The 13571-nt window shown below is 49.2% G+C and overlaps 1 long non-coding RNA gene across 1 annotated transcript in view; it reads right to left on the bottom strand.

Annotated features, from left to right (window-relative positions):
• LOC109392311 (uncharacterized) overlaps positions 1 to 10395 on the bottom strand; it is a 48435-nt gene extending 38040 nt beyond the window's left edge. The window contains exons 1-2 of the long non-coding RNA XR_002126038.1: positions 10313 to 10395; positions 3241 to 3300 (exon numbers count right to left, since the gene is read on the bottom strand). This is a non-coding gene — a long non-coding RNA (uncharacterized LOC109392311). The remainder of the gene's footprint in view (positions 1 to 3240; positions 3301 to 10312) is intronic.
• Positions 10396 to 13571: the final 3176 nt, after the last annotated feature.

The raw sequence follows: 13571 nt of genomic DNA, 5'->3' as shown, positions 1-13571 counted from the left end.
GCTTTACCTGCTCTAGGGACAAGGGATTCACATCCCATGCAGTCTAAAGTTTGAAATTAAAGGTACTTGTGTCCCTTGGGTGGACATGGGCTCCACAGGCGGCCCTGCAGGAGCACACCCCCCCACACACACCAGGATAGAGCCCCGCCCAGCATGGAGCCCCGCCCAGCATGGAGCCCCGCTCTATCTCATCATTGGGACCTTTCGATGCTGTTACTCCTGTCTGTTCACTGAATCTGGAGAGCTGTGAGCTCATTCCTGGGCACATCACCAAGCTCTGCAGATGACTTACTTAGTGTCGAACTCTCATCAGGGGCCACGGAGCCCTGCACACCAGCAAGCCTCACAGCCCAGTCCCCAGTGACCCGTAAGCACAAGTGCACGCCCACATGCTGCTCTGAGAGAAGCAGGGGGCGCCATTCCCTCCTTGTTGGGGCCTGCAGGACCTGGGCCATAAATATGATGAGCGTCTCACTTTGTGTGGAGGGTGTGGTACCTGGAAATGTCCGCTCTGCTGCTTAGCTGGTGCTTGGTGCTTATGCTTTGTAAGAACAACGGGAATAGAATTGTGTTTACTACAGACATGCTATAGATGAGTGCATTAGAGAGTTTTTGTTTGGCATCGTACGCACAGATTGTAAATTGCAGTTTTGGCCCATCGCATCCATTTATCATTCATCATGCCTGGAAACAAAAGCCCAGGGTGAGAAGGGAACTCGGCCAAGTTCACTGTCCAAGTTCTGCTTTGTTTTGAAGGGCTGCAGCAGTCGTAGGGTTACAGCTGTTTAAAAATGTTTTTCAGATTACAATTACTATAGCAGATTACATAGTATGAAAGCATGTGGCCTTGGTACCATTTTTCCATGTGTCAAGGCAGACCCAAAATGATTTCCTGAGGAGAATCTTGGCCTTACCCACAGGCACATCCTGGCTTATCTCCAAAAGAAGATATGAGAGCTTTCTATTCAGGCAGGAATTCTTGTAAGGTGACACAATTTTGACAAGAGTGTGTTAATCTTACTCCCACCTTTGGTGACTGTTAAACATAAGGCTCTATACCTACCCACTTCCCTACAGCCGAGAATATTTGCACTCCTAATAGTTGTCGGGAAATATAACCTTGAACTTGGTGCCACTCAAACCTTTCAATTTTTCTTGGTTAAGAGGTATTGTGTTTAGAGAGTATTTCCCCAGGGGGACTTGTAGTAGTTAAAATAATGCTAGCTCCTATAACGCACAAACCCGGAATTCTCAGCGGCTTGAGAATAGAATTTGGTTCTTCATGCATATCACAGTTCAGTGAAGGTTTTCTGGCTGGGCATTCTTCCACCGGGACTTCAGTAGCTCAGATTTTTTCCCTCCTGTGACTCCATCCTGCTCTCGGTCTCTATAGCCTTCTCCTTTCAGCCAGCAGATGGGCAAAGGGATCTTGGAGACGATGCATTCACTTTCTAATCACTTCAGCTCAGAAGTAACATGCTTCACTTCTGCTCATTCCGTGTTGAGGCCACACCTGGCTACAAAGGAGGCTGGGAACATGACCCATGGGCCCAGAAAGGTAGGAAACTGACTTTGGCGAGCTCCCTGGAGTCCCTGCCATGGAAATGCATTGCTCAGAATCACTTAAACTTACTCAGATTGAGCCAGTTTATCCAAGAGCTGGGTGTCTGGCGAGCCTCAGGTGGGCTCCTGCAGAATAGCTTCAGTAGAACAGCAAGGAGGTGACTGCAGCCTCCACGGAGACAAGAAAGGAACAGTGGGTGAGTGGGAGGGCAGGATTTCATACCGATGTGGGCACGGTGCTGCTGAAGGTGGCATCTGGGTCCTGAGGATGTTTCTTCCAAGGAGGAATCCAGGAAGAACAGCACTGAGGATGTGACAGCGTCTTGTCTTCATCGGTATGTCTCCCACCATGCTCGTCCTTGCATCACGGTATGACTTTGAGCCAACTCAGCATCTGATTCTTATTGGGTTGTGCTGTGACTCACATCCCTCCATGCCTCCCTCTTCGCCTTGGCTGGTGGGAAGCTTGGGCTCAGATCAACACGGCCCATCTCTAGCAAACATGGGAGGCATTAAGTGATGTGTATTTTGAACTAGCCTCATACCCGGTTCCATTCATCTCTCCTATTCTTACTTCTCTGCCTTGTTTTTTGAAGTTTTTTACATCATCTTGTGATATATAATCCAACTATAAATGTTAACGGCATCTAGTCCACTTAAGGAATACAATGGGATGCAAGCAGATACATGAATAACAGAATCATCAACAGAAAAATAAGAGCAGCACTGGAGAATCCAGAGGGAGAAACACAGGAGAAAACAGAGAAAGCTGGAGACATTGCCTTTTTTCCTCAACTTCTTGCCATGGCCTTGGTCTCACGGATGGGGCTGCTTCACCCATGGGGTCTCTCGATAAACAAACCTTTTCCCTGGGCTCTGAGCACCCACTGCACACTCAGGGTGGCAGAAGATACCTTCCCAGTTCTCAGGACACCCACGAACTCCAGGAGGAGCCTTCTCAAGTTTCTCAAGGAGATGGTAGTCTTCAGGTTGCTTTGTTTTTTTCTTTTTTTTGGAAAGTAGTCCTAGTGTCAGTGGTGTATTTCCCATTGGGCTGCCTCCTGTATCCTTACATCACAGCATGCCTTTGCAACCAGACCCATCTCCAAGGCCTTGCTGAGTTCCATGGGCAGATCATCCAAGGGGCAGCACAGCTCATGGTGAAGAACAGACTTAGGGAAGCGCTACTCAATATGGTAGCCACGTGCCACATGTGGCCACCAAACACTTGCAATGAGGCGAGTCTGAATTACAATGTGCTGTACGTGTAAAACACACACTGGATTTTGAAGACAGTAGGAAAAAAAGAATGTCAAATATCGCATTAATGATTTTTAAGATTGAACAGGATTGTCACCTAATCTCTTACCACCAAGTTCCGAGATGCACTCTTGGTTACTTGTATTTGGCCCAGTGCCCTGGAAGAGCTTGGATTCAGGTTAAAAGGGAGAAATTGGGGATTCTATTTCTCTGCCTGCAAGTTTCAGCTCCCTGTCTGATGCACTGAGATTCATCCTGGAGAACAAAGACTGCAAAATATCATTCACCTGTATTGTGTAGTCTTTGTTTTCAAACACACACACACACACACACACACACACACACACACACACACACACAATTAACTTACAGGGAAAAGTCATTTTGAGGTTTTCCTTTAGTAAAATTAAATCTTACCTGGATCAACTTATCTTCTTCAAGCAGAGAAGTTCAATTGCCCACCCCTCTGAACAGCAACTAGGAAAGAAAATATTTTCCTGTTCAGAGGTTATTTCAGTCATCACAGGTACTAAGCAGATGGCAAATGGACAAGCAGCCTATGGGTATCTGCACATGAAGCCTGAGTCTGTTGCTTGAAAGGACCTGGGAGGGGCTGTTTGGGAAGTGAGTGACCAATGGGTGAAAGCATATACATGATGATGCTGAAGCCTGGCTCCCGAGGAACAGGGAAGAGAAAGAACTCCAACTACATGAGCAGGTATCTGAGCATCGATATGCCTGCAGCCCCAATATATGTCCTTTATAGTGATGAGCTAGGGAGAGCCCCTTCCACCCTGCAGCCCAAAGAGGGTCGTGTTCAGGTCACCCGCCTCTAACTGCCAAGATGTCCCAACGCCGACTCTCTTCCCCCTGCCTGGCCCCACATTACCTCCCTTTTCCCTCATGACTTGGCCAGTGTACCACATAAGCAACACATACCCACACATCCTTCCTCAGCCATGCACATGCCCTCCCCACTTTCCTCCCAACACAAGCCAAGGACCTAGTGCTTCTTATCTTACACAAATTATACCAGTTTTCTCTGGTCATTTCTGTCCTCTTGGTCTTCCAATTCCTTAATATCACAATCTTCAGTGGCCCCAAAAACTCAATCCTTCAGTCCCCAGAGAGGAGCAAAGACCCCCCCACCAAGTAGAGGAACTTATAAGGATTCAGTTGAAGCCACAAATGGTTGGGGTATACCCTAAGAATCTCATTTATTCATCAGTGGAGGCTCACTCAAAGCTGCACAGAATTCAGAGGGTCAGTGAACTTGGATGGGAAAATGTCTATCTTTAGTCTCACGAACCTTTATCTGAACTATACAAATGTGGCAATAAGCACAGTACGTAGTTTTAGCAATGCCTACTATTTCTCAACAGTGGAAATCAAATACTTTATTATGATTGTTTCAGATTTCTCAAAATATTATTTATTTCAGATATATGATGGTTATTAGAACTATAAGTAGATCTTTCTTTTTAATGAGTTAAGAAAGAAGCATTTATATGACTGTGCTATGTATCTGTTTTATTTATATTTTGATAACTGTATGTCAATATACCTAGTTTCCTTTTTATTCCTATGTATTTTATCTTGTGCATTTAAAAGCATTATTCTGACAATAAACCCTGTCTTAGTTGGTTCAGGCTGCTATCGCAAAATACCAGACTGGGTGGCCTAAACAACAAACATTTATTTCTCACAGTTTTGGAGGCTGGGGAGCCCAAGATCAAGGCACCAGCCATCTCAGTGTCTGGTGAGAGAATTCTTACAGACAGCTGCTTTCTTCTTGTACCCTGACATGTCAGAGAGAGAACATCTGTTCCATACCTCTTCTGTGAAGGGCACTAATCCCGTTCAAGAGGGCTCCACCCTCATGACCCAATCACCTCCCAAAGGCCCACCTGCAAATACCATCACATTGGGGGTTAGGGTTTCAACATATTTGGGGGACAGAAATATTCAGTCCATAGCAAGCTCATAAGCCTTACTAGATGCCAAAGGAGTATATGGAAAACAAACAAAACAAACAAAAAAGGAGAGTTAAAACACCCCTCCGTGATCCCCGTGAAGCGTGGCATCCAACAAACATTCCTTCACAACATCAGCCACAGAATCTTCAACTGCAGCTCTCTGAGAACTTGACTGACTTGAGTTCTCCCAGTGCTTCAAGAGGTGATCAATACCCACACTCATGTCAAAAGCAGGAACTCAGAAATTTTATGAGATCTGACAATTAAGTTCGTGAATTCATCCTAGAAAAAGTGCTACATACCTCATGGCTAACTATCACTATGGTTTCCTTCGAAGTACTCCCCTTGGGAAACTACACACCGATGCCAGCACCTAGTCTACCCTTCAAAGCAATTTTGAAACTCTTTTTCTAGAATGGCCATCAGAGTTTTCATCGTATTACACTTGATGTTCTGAATGTCATCAAAATGTCTTCCTTTCAATATTTCTTTATCTTCGGGTAAAGAAAGAAGTCATTGGGGGCCAGATCAGATGAGTAGGGAGGGTGTTCCAATACAGTGATTTGTTTACTGGCTAGAAACTTCCTCACAGACAGTGCCATGTGAGCTAGTACCTTGTGGTGATACAAGAGCCAGGAATTGTTGGCAGAAAGTTCAGGTTGTCTAACTTTTTCACACAGCCTTTTCAGCACTTCCAAAGAGTAAACCTGGTTAAGTGTTTGTCCAGTTGGTACAAATTCATAATAAATAATCCCTCTGATATCAAAAAAGTTTAGCAATGTCGTTGCAGCAAGTTCGTGAACTTAACTGTCAGATCTTGTATACAGCACAAAGGGGGGGGGGCTTGGGGGGATGGGAAGGGCTGAGAGGCCTGGAGACCTGGTCTCAGGAGGCCCTCAGAACCCAGTTCTCCAGGAACAGAGCTGAGTGGCCTCTGCCCTCACTCCGCAAAGGCCCACCTGACATGCACAGAGGCAGGGGGTCAGGGGATGCAGCTGAAAGACCACCTCCTCAGATGCGAAACCCATCTCAAAATATGTCTCCAGCCATGAGGTATCTGCTGATTCCTGATAGATGGGGCAACTCTCTCAACCCTCTCCGAAAAGAAAGAGGAAATTCTTTTTTAAACATAATTCTAAACTGGGTGAGAGATAGTGTTAGCTACTCAATTCCCTACCCCTCACACTAATTAAACAAGCACTTTGGGTTAATTAATTTGTAGGAGAGGACCATATTGCTGAGCATACATTGTTTTCTGGGTTTCAACTGCTCTACTTCTCAAGTTGAAATTACTTTGCTGCAACTTTTCTTTCTTCTCACCTTTAACTCTAAGTCTGTTTGCATGTTTTCTTTTCACAGTTTGGGGAAAAAAATTAAAAAGGGGGAAAGAAAGAAAGGCTATTTGATTCTTTGAAGAGAGAAATCTTGCTCATGGATTTTCTGCATTTAATTCATTGGAGAGAAAAGTTAGATTGAGTGAACAGAATGGGAAAGGCAGGATGAGGGAAGATGCGAGGGGCTTTGATCTCCTCCAGGCCTAGGCAAAGCAGCTGCTCCCCAACATCCGAGGGGAGCCGGGCCCCATAAGCCCCTGGAGACTCTTCCCCAACCAGGCCATGCACACCTAACCATAGACCTTTAGGTTACTGGCTCTTAAAACAGCCCAGAAGAGGAGGGCATGAGACTCAGGCAGAAATGCCAGCGCCTCCCCAGTGCTCACTGCCTCGGGCACTTTGATCAGAGGAATAAAAGCTGAGAACTAAGAAATCATTCTGAGCGCAAGCTGAGAGGGGGAGAGCTGATAAACATGGGAAATAGTCTTTGTAACATGAGCTTGTGTTTCTTCCTTCATCTCTAGGAATAAAGAGGGGAGGAAAATACATGGCTATCAATACAGGGTGACGAATGCTCAGGGCTTCTGGGTCAGCTCAAGGGCTCGCTCTAGCCTGTGAAGGAGAAAACACCTAACACTAACTCAGGGCATGCATCGAGCTGAAAAAACAGACTCTCCCTGCTATTGTCCACTGCAGAAGCCTCTGGAAATGTACTGCTGACCTCAAGCAGGGCCAAGATGTCCACGGGCTGAGTCCTGTAGGTCAGTACTTGGGACTGTGTTCCATTCAGTTTAAAAAACAAAAAACTTAGCACTTAGTAAGTGCTGACTGTGCTAGAGAAAACTGGGGCCAAAGATGGACAGGAGACAGTATGCCCACAGATCTGTGAATTGATAATAACATTGATAAGTGCCATAAAAGCTGTATTTACCAGGTCAGGGATGGCAAAGAGAGTGGAAATGATCAATGCACTGGCACAGGCAATGTCTGGGAAGGTTTCATTACCGAAGTGATAAGGAAGCTGGGTGTTTATGAAAAAATAGGAGCTCATCAAGCAAACATGGGATGAGCATGATCTTCCACACCGAAGGACGAGCACATGCAGAGGCACAGAGATGCGACAAAGGCACAGAGCTGTGTTCAGCAGCTCGGGTGGCTTGAGTATGATGTCTGAGAGGTGGGAGCCATGATAGATGATCCTGGGATCAAGTCACAAATGACCTGTGCCCCACCACCCTGCGTTTTCTGGGGATTTTACCCTGGTAGAGTGGTTTTAAGCAAGAGACTCATGTGACCGGAAGTGTGGGAGTGTTGCGTTATGGATATGCTTTCTGGCAGGAGGGTGAATCAGAGGGTGTGAAGTGCAGGTCCCTCTGGACATGCTGATTCTAAGACCCCTCCAGGGGGACAGCAGGGAACAGTGGGATGTGTGTTTCGGAGAGCTGCCGGGCTAGTGGTGATGGCTGAAGTCATGACGAGGAAGAAACAGATATGAGGCCACCACCTCTGGACCCTGGAGCAGCCAAGTGGCTCACTGCTTTAGAAATTCCTAGAACGTCAGGCTTGAAGGGTTCAGAGAGGTCACCCTCACCCCTCCTTTTGCAGATGACGGCTTGTGGCAGCGATGGCCCTAGCACTGTGGTCACCTGCCTCCCGCCACACCCTGGACCTGCCTGCCCAGTGCATCTAAAATGGGCCAGATGTGGGAGAAGAGGGAGAAGTAAGGGGATGAGGTGGCAAAGGTCAGATGTAGAGGGACTCAATCCACAGCCAAAAAGGTGAAGTGGAGACAGAGGATACTGAGCAGTCCCCAGTCAGGCAGGAGGAGGGGGAGGCTGTCGGTTGCCGCGGTGGCGCCCTAACCCTTTTTATCCCACCTAGCCAATTCTCACCCAGCTCAAATACCAAGTCTTCCGTGAAGCCATCCTGATGATCAGAGCCCAAAGTGACCTGTCTTTTTCCTAACTACACTGAAACTTCTTGCATGGTACGGCCCACTGTCCCACTTTTAGCCATGAATTGGTTATTCATAGGCATGTCTCACGTTGCCCTAGTCTGTGCACAGGGACCAGTTGATATCACGGTCTGAACCCCTAGCACTGAGCACGCAGTCCTGCCACAGAGCAGAGGCTGCGTAAACAGAAGCCAGAGGAATCGATGCTCGCTGGGAGGACGCAGCAGAGCAAGGCCGGCAGAGCCAGATTGCTGGATAGAAAATGAATCGACAGACAAGGAAAATGAGCGCAGAGCCCAAGAAAAACATGTGCAGGGGCCATTTCCCAGGAGGCCTAGCACAGGCTCCCTCCTGCTTGAGTCCCAGGCTGAAGAAAACAGGAGGACTCAGACACAAATCAGACCAGGATGGGATGATCTAATAGATAGTTTCCAGCTTTCGTGTCTGTTAGCCCCAAACAAGATGACATGTGCTTCCAGGCAGCTCCTCTGATGATGAGCACTATAATTAAGCACAAAGTACACGCCACTTCAGTCTGCAAAGAGAGGGTGGGGAGACAACTAGGGCACAACAAAGCTGCCTGGTTGAGTCAATCAAGAGTCCCCGTCTCAGATGGCTGGCTCTCACATGCGGCTGTCCTGTGGTGGCCTCTGAGAGCTCTCAGCTAAGCCCCGCCTGAGACCTCAAGGAGCTGAGGAGGTGAAAGTGAGCTAGGAGGGGGTGAGGGCAGGATTCCAGCCTCTGTTCTGCCAGAGGGGGTCCTGCTTATCTCTGAGTCTCCATTTTTTCACCTGGTGTCCCCACCTGGCTACTGTCCACTACACATGAGCCTGGGTCACCCTTAGTGACATCTGTCCCTTAAATAGCAGCCATGGCTCTGACAGGCAGGGCACCCTTAGAACCCTAGCAGCCTCCAGAGCCCCCATCGCAGCCAGCCCAGGTCTTCCCAGAAGTTGCTTGGGAAACCATGTGTGGGCCTCTCCAGGGGCATTCAGTGAGCTTGGAAGCACCGCAGGATTCTCCTCCGAGACCCAGTGCGGGGCCCAGGCTGGAGGCGTTGACCCTTATGACAGGGACACTGAGGACTAGGTCAGGCCTTGTCCACTCCAAAATGCTAAGGGCTCCTGCCAGACTGCAACAAGCCAAGGGACCCAGACCAGTCAGATGCTCAGAGTGCTCCCTGGGGCCCCAACTTCCCCACACTGTGCCTGTGGAGTTGAAGGGACACAGATCTGCCCTGGGGTTTCTTTCTTGCAGTGTCACTCAACTCAGCACATTGGAACCTATGTCATTTTACCAACCACTGCCACCCAATACATTTAACTAATAAAAAAGGAAGCCTCCCAACCCCCTTCCCAGCTGGCCTTGCAGGAATAGATCACATGCGTCTCCTCTATCCCTGGGCTGACCCCAGGTTTTTCTGCCAAGTGTCCCCCAGGCTCTGTCTGATTTGGGATGGTCAAATCCAAGGCAGACTCGGGGAGGCAGCTACGGAAGGGGAGCTTGGGGGGGTGCAGAGCTGTGGTATCATAAGATTCCACGTCTGTACCAAGTCCCCAAGCACTCAGGCCACCTCTCCCCATCCCGGCAACACATGCACAGAGCAGTGAAACAGGAGGCTGCTACTCCCTCCAAACCTAGAGCAGCAGCCTCGGACTGAGGACTGTGGCTCAGGCGTCAAGTCCTACAGCTTCTCCCTGGCGTCATCCCCTCGCTCCACCCCACAATCAGCGCCCAAAATGCCGTCACCTTTTTGCTGCCGCACAACCCCCTGCACCTGCCACAGGTCCTTCATAAAGCAGCCATTCCCCAGTGACGTCCCCTGGCTATAAACTGCGAGGAGCCCCCATGCCTGGGAAATAAAGCCTGCTGAGCCCGTTCTTCACAGGCTCCAACACTGCTTCTTGACTATCCCTCCAGAGTCACCCCTTACGTCTTCCTCCCACAGGCTGCTCCCAGCCAGCTGGAAAGCTCTACTTGTGCCCGCTTCTGCCCTTCCTAAATTCCCTCCGAGGGCACTTCCTGAATGCCCAGCCCAGCCTGGCCTCTACCGGGAAGCTCGCCCTGAACTCCCAGCTCATCTCACCACCCAGGACTCTCCCTGGCCCTTCGGATGCCGCCTGTTAGCCACCCCTCATATGGTCGTGTGAATTCTGGTCCCCAGCCCTGTCCTCTAACTCCTGCCCCTTCACATGGGGAGAGGCTGTCGCCAAGGGGGATCTTACCACCACTCTTCCCATGGCTCAAGGGGTCCCGCTCTCTCAGACCAGAACCAGCCTCAGAGGGGACACTTCACACCCCCGTCTGCATTTCTTCCCATTGTCCTCACCACCTTGGACACAAAGTTTATTTATGTAATGTATGTTTATGTCTCCACTCCAAAAAAAATGATAGCTCCACGAGGAGAGGATAGCCTGTTTTGTTCACAGCTGTATCCTGTGTCCAGTCTCTGGCCCACAGTGGGCATTCTATAAATACCTGTGAACAAATGACTGACTGACTGAATGAATGAATGCTATTCTAAGAACCAGAAGCACCAGCCATGCAGCGTCCCTGGGCCAGCAGATTCTTCCATGAGAAGCCCCTGGAGTAGCCTGAGCCAAGATACAAGGACCCTCAGAATGGGGGTCAGGTCTCCTGGGACCTGAAATGAACAAGTTTTCCTGTCTGTGACCTCAGTTTCCCCACTTGTAAAATTCGGGGACTGAGCAGTCCCCAGCTGCTGGGTCCATGCTATCCTCTCCCTGAGCTTCCAGGCCTCGCGCATTAATCGCCCTCAGGCCCTTGCCCAAAGCTCTGGAGCCCAAGGGACACAGACCTCCCGCCCATGGGGTTGGATTTTTTTAATTTTAATCTAGACTTGATGTTTATATTGCTATTTCTATTGTGGGAATCCGTGTACTTGCCAGATCAAACTGAAACTTTTCCCCTAAAAGCAGTGCCTTAGAAGGCTGCCTCCCCACAGCCTCTGAGTGGATGGGGCTAGAGTCCAGGCCTCCAAAGGCAAGCAGAGGATGTGACTTGGCAAAAGGAGGAAGGCTGGAGGGGATCTCAGCAGAATGAAAGGTTTGAACAGGCTCCAGGGGATCTCCTTTCTGAGCTGGAAGGTCCTTAATAGAGGCTGCCGCAGCCCCCAGGAAGGTCTACATGGTCTTTCGAAGGACAGCCCAGTGTGCCTGGCCCCACACATCAGGCTGGAGAGAAGGGTGTGGTACTGAAACCAAGTGGCAGCTTAGAAGAGAGTTATTGCGTGCAGGGGTTAGGAACAGGGCTCAAAACCAGCCCACCTGGGTCCCCACCTGGCTGTACCTTCACCTACTGGCGAGGTAGCTAGGCGAGGTCTTTAGCATCGCTGCTCATCTGAAAATGAGAATAGTAAGAGCACCTTGGATGGTTGCTGTGGCAATTAAATTACTGAATATGAATAAAGGCTTAGACCAGTGCCTGGAACAAATAAGCACCCATAAATGTTGGCTACTGTTAATACACATTCCTCCCAAGCAGTATTGCCCCAGCACCACTACCAAAGACATCCCAAATTATCAACACGTGGAGCTGGTATCCTGGGGCCTACTATTCCAGCCAGAACGCTCCCCTCCCCCAGCCCCTCCTCTCTAGATATTCTGCAGCTCCCTCTGGAGGGCCAGGTTCCAGCTCCCAGGGCCACAGAACCCCCAGGCTCAGTCTGAGGTCCCCACTATCCTGCCTGTGAGAAATTACAAGGCTGCCCTTAGTCAGAAGAGATCAGTCAGCGCCATGGTCGAGAAGACGCCCCCTGGGGCACCCTTGAGAAGTCACTGAGCAGCAGTTCTGGGAGATCCGGTGGGTTGGCTCCCTGGTGGGGATACGGGGTCCTTCCCTTGGCCCTGGGTGCTGCTCTGATAGTCCATTTCCCCCCTGGCTCTTCCTCTGCCACTTCTTCCTTCTCTCCATAAGCTGAGGTTAGAGCCCTGTACCCAGGAGCACCAGTAGTCTGTCCAGACCAATTAGGAATCTGCCTCTTATGGGGAGACCCACTGCCCATCTCCAGCCCCAAGTTCAGACACACACAAAAAAAAACTCATGCAAATCAAAGCCAAATTGAAAATCTGTTCATCACTTCTTCTGGTGCCTCAGGTCCCTTGTTGGGGGATTTTTAAATGGCTCAGCTCATCTGAAGCCAAGGAAGAGAGAGGAGACAGATGGAGTCATGCATTTTTACAGAGATTCTTAAGAACTGTCCTGGTGGAAACCCCCTCTGCCCATCCATGCTGCAGTGGGGAAGTCTCATTCCATGACCTGCTCTTACTAAAGATATCTCTCCCCACCCTGACAGCCCGGACACATTTCTGCAGAGACTCATTTGCACAGCGGCCTCCAGGAGAGATGCTTCTTACACGACTGGGTCAGAACAATCCAGGGCGCGCTTACCAAAAAACAATCTTTCTGCTGCGTGACAGAAGGCAAGAACATTGATTTTAACAAGAAAATCTCCACTGGAAGAGGGACTTCTTGTCAATTAAAAACATCTCCACCCAAGAAGTGAAAAAACTGGGGGTGAGCCAGGCCCCACCCCACACTTGTCATGTGTCTGCATGGAAGGTCATTTAAAGAGTCCCCAGGAATCACTTTGCATGGGCTTCCCTGGGCAGAGTCTGGTGGGCATTGAACTTGGCTGCAGAAATTGACTCAATGCCTGGTCTTTAAATACCACACAAAGGGAGCCTGGCTCTCAGAAACTGTCCTTGAACTTCTATCACTCAGCAAAACCCCATTTTATCAGGGTCATAGCCAGGGGTCTCCAGGAAATCAGAACCGATAGGATATAAGTAGATATATGGAGAGAAAGAGAAATTTATTTTGAGCCATTAGCTCATTAGATTTCAGGGTTTGGCATGTCTAAAATCTATAGGGGATGCCGGTAGGATGATAACTAAAAGTTGATGCTGCAGTCCTGAGTCCGAGTCCTGCAGGGCAGCAGCATGGAAACACAGGCAGGCTGTCTGTGTGGCAGCCATGAGGACAATCCCTTCTTCAGAAAACCTCAATCTTTGCTCTTAAAGCCTTCAACTGATTGAGTGAGGCCCACCCACAATATGGCCAGCAATCTGCTTTACTCAAAGTCTACTGATTTAAATATGAATCTCATCTCAAAGATCCCTTCACAGCAACATCTAGACTGGTATTTGGCCAAACAAGTGGGCACCGTAGCCTAGCCAGGATCACACAAACATGAACCATCACACTCGGCACACCCTGTCTCCTCTCTGGCCATCCCACTCAGCCAACCCGCCCACCTGTACCTCTGACAGTGCCTGCTTTTTTCTCCTTGGGCATACATGCCCACCATCAGCCCTGTGCTTTATCAGGCTGCCCCTCCCTTCTCACTGAAAAACACCCCCATCCCATCTCCTGCCCCTTCAAATCCCTCCTTCCCTCTCCAAGACCCAGCCCCAGTCCCACTTCCTTGATGGAGTCTTCCCTGGCCTTTCTGGGCCACATGTG

This window comes from Hipposideros armiger, unplaced genomic scaffold, assembly GCF_001890085.2.
Source record: "Hipposideros armiger isolate ML-2016 unplaced genomic scaffold, ASM189008v1 scaffold_0, whole genome shotgun sequence".
NCBI lineage: Eukaryota > Metazoa > Chordata > Mammalia > Chiroptera > Hipposideridae > Hipposideros > Hipposideros armiger.
This window is presented reverse-complemented; position numbering and strand designations above follow the sequence as displayed.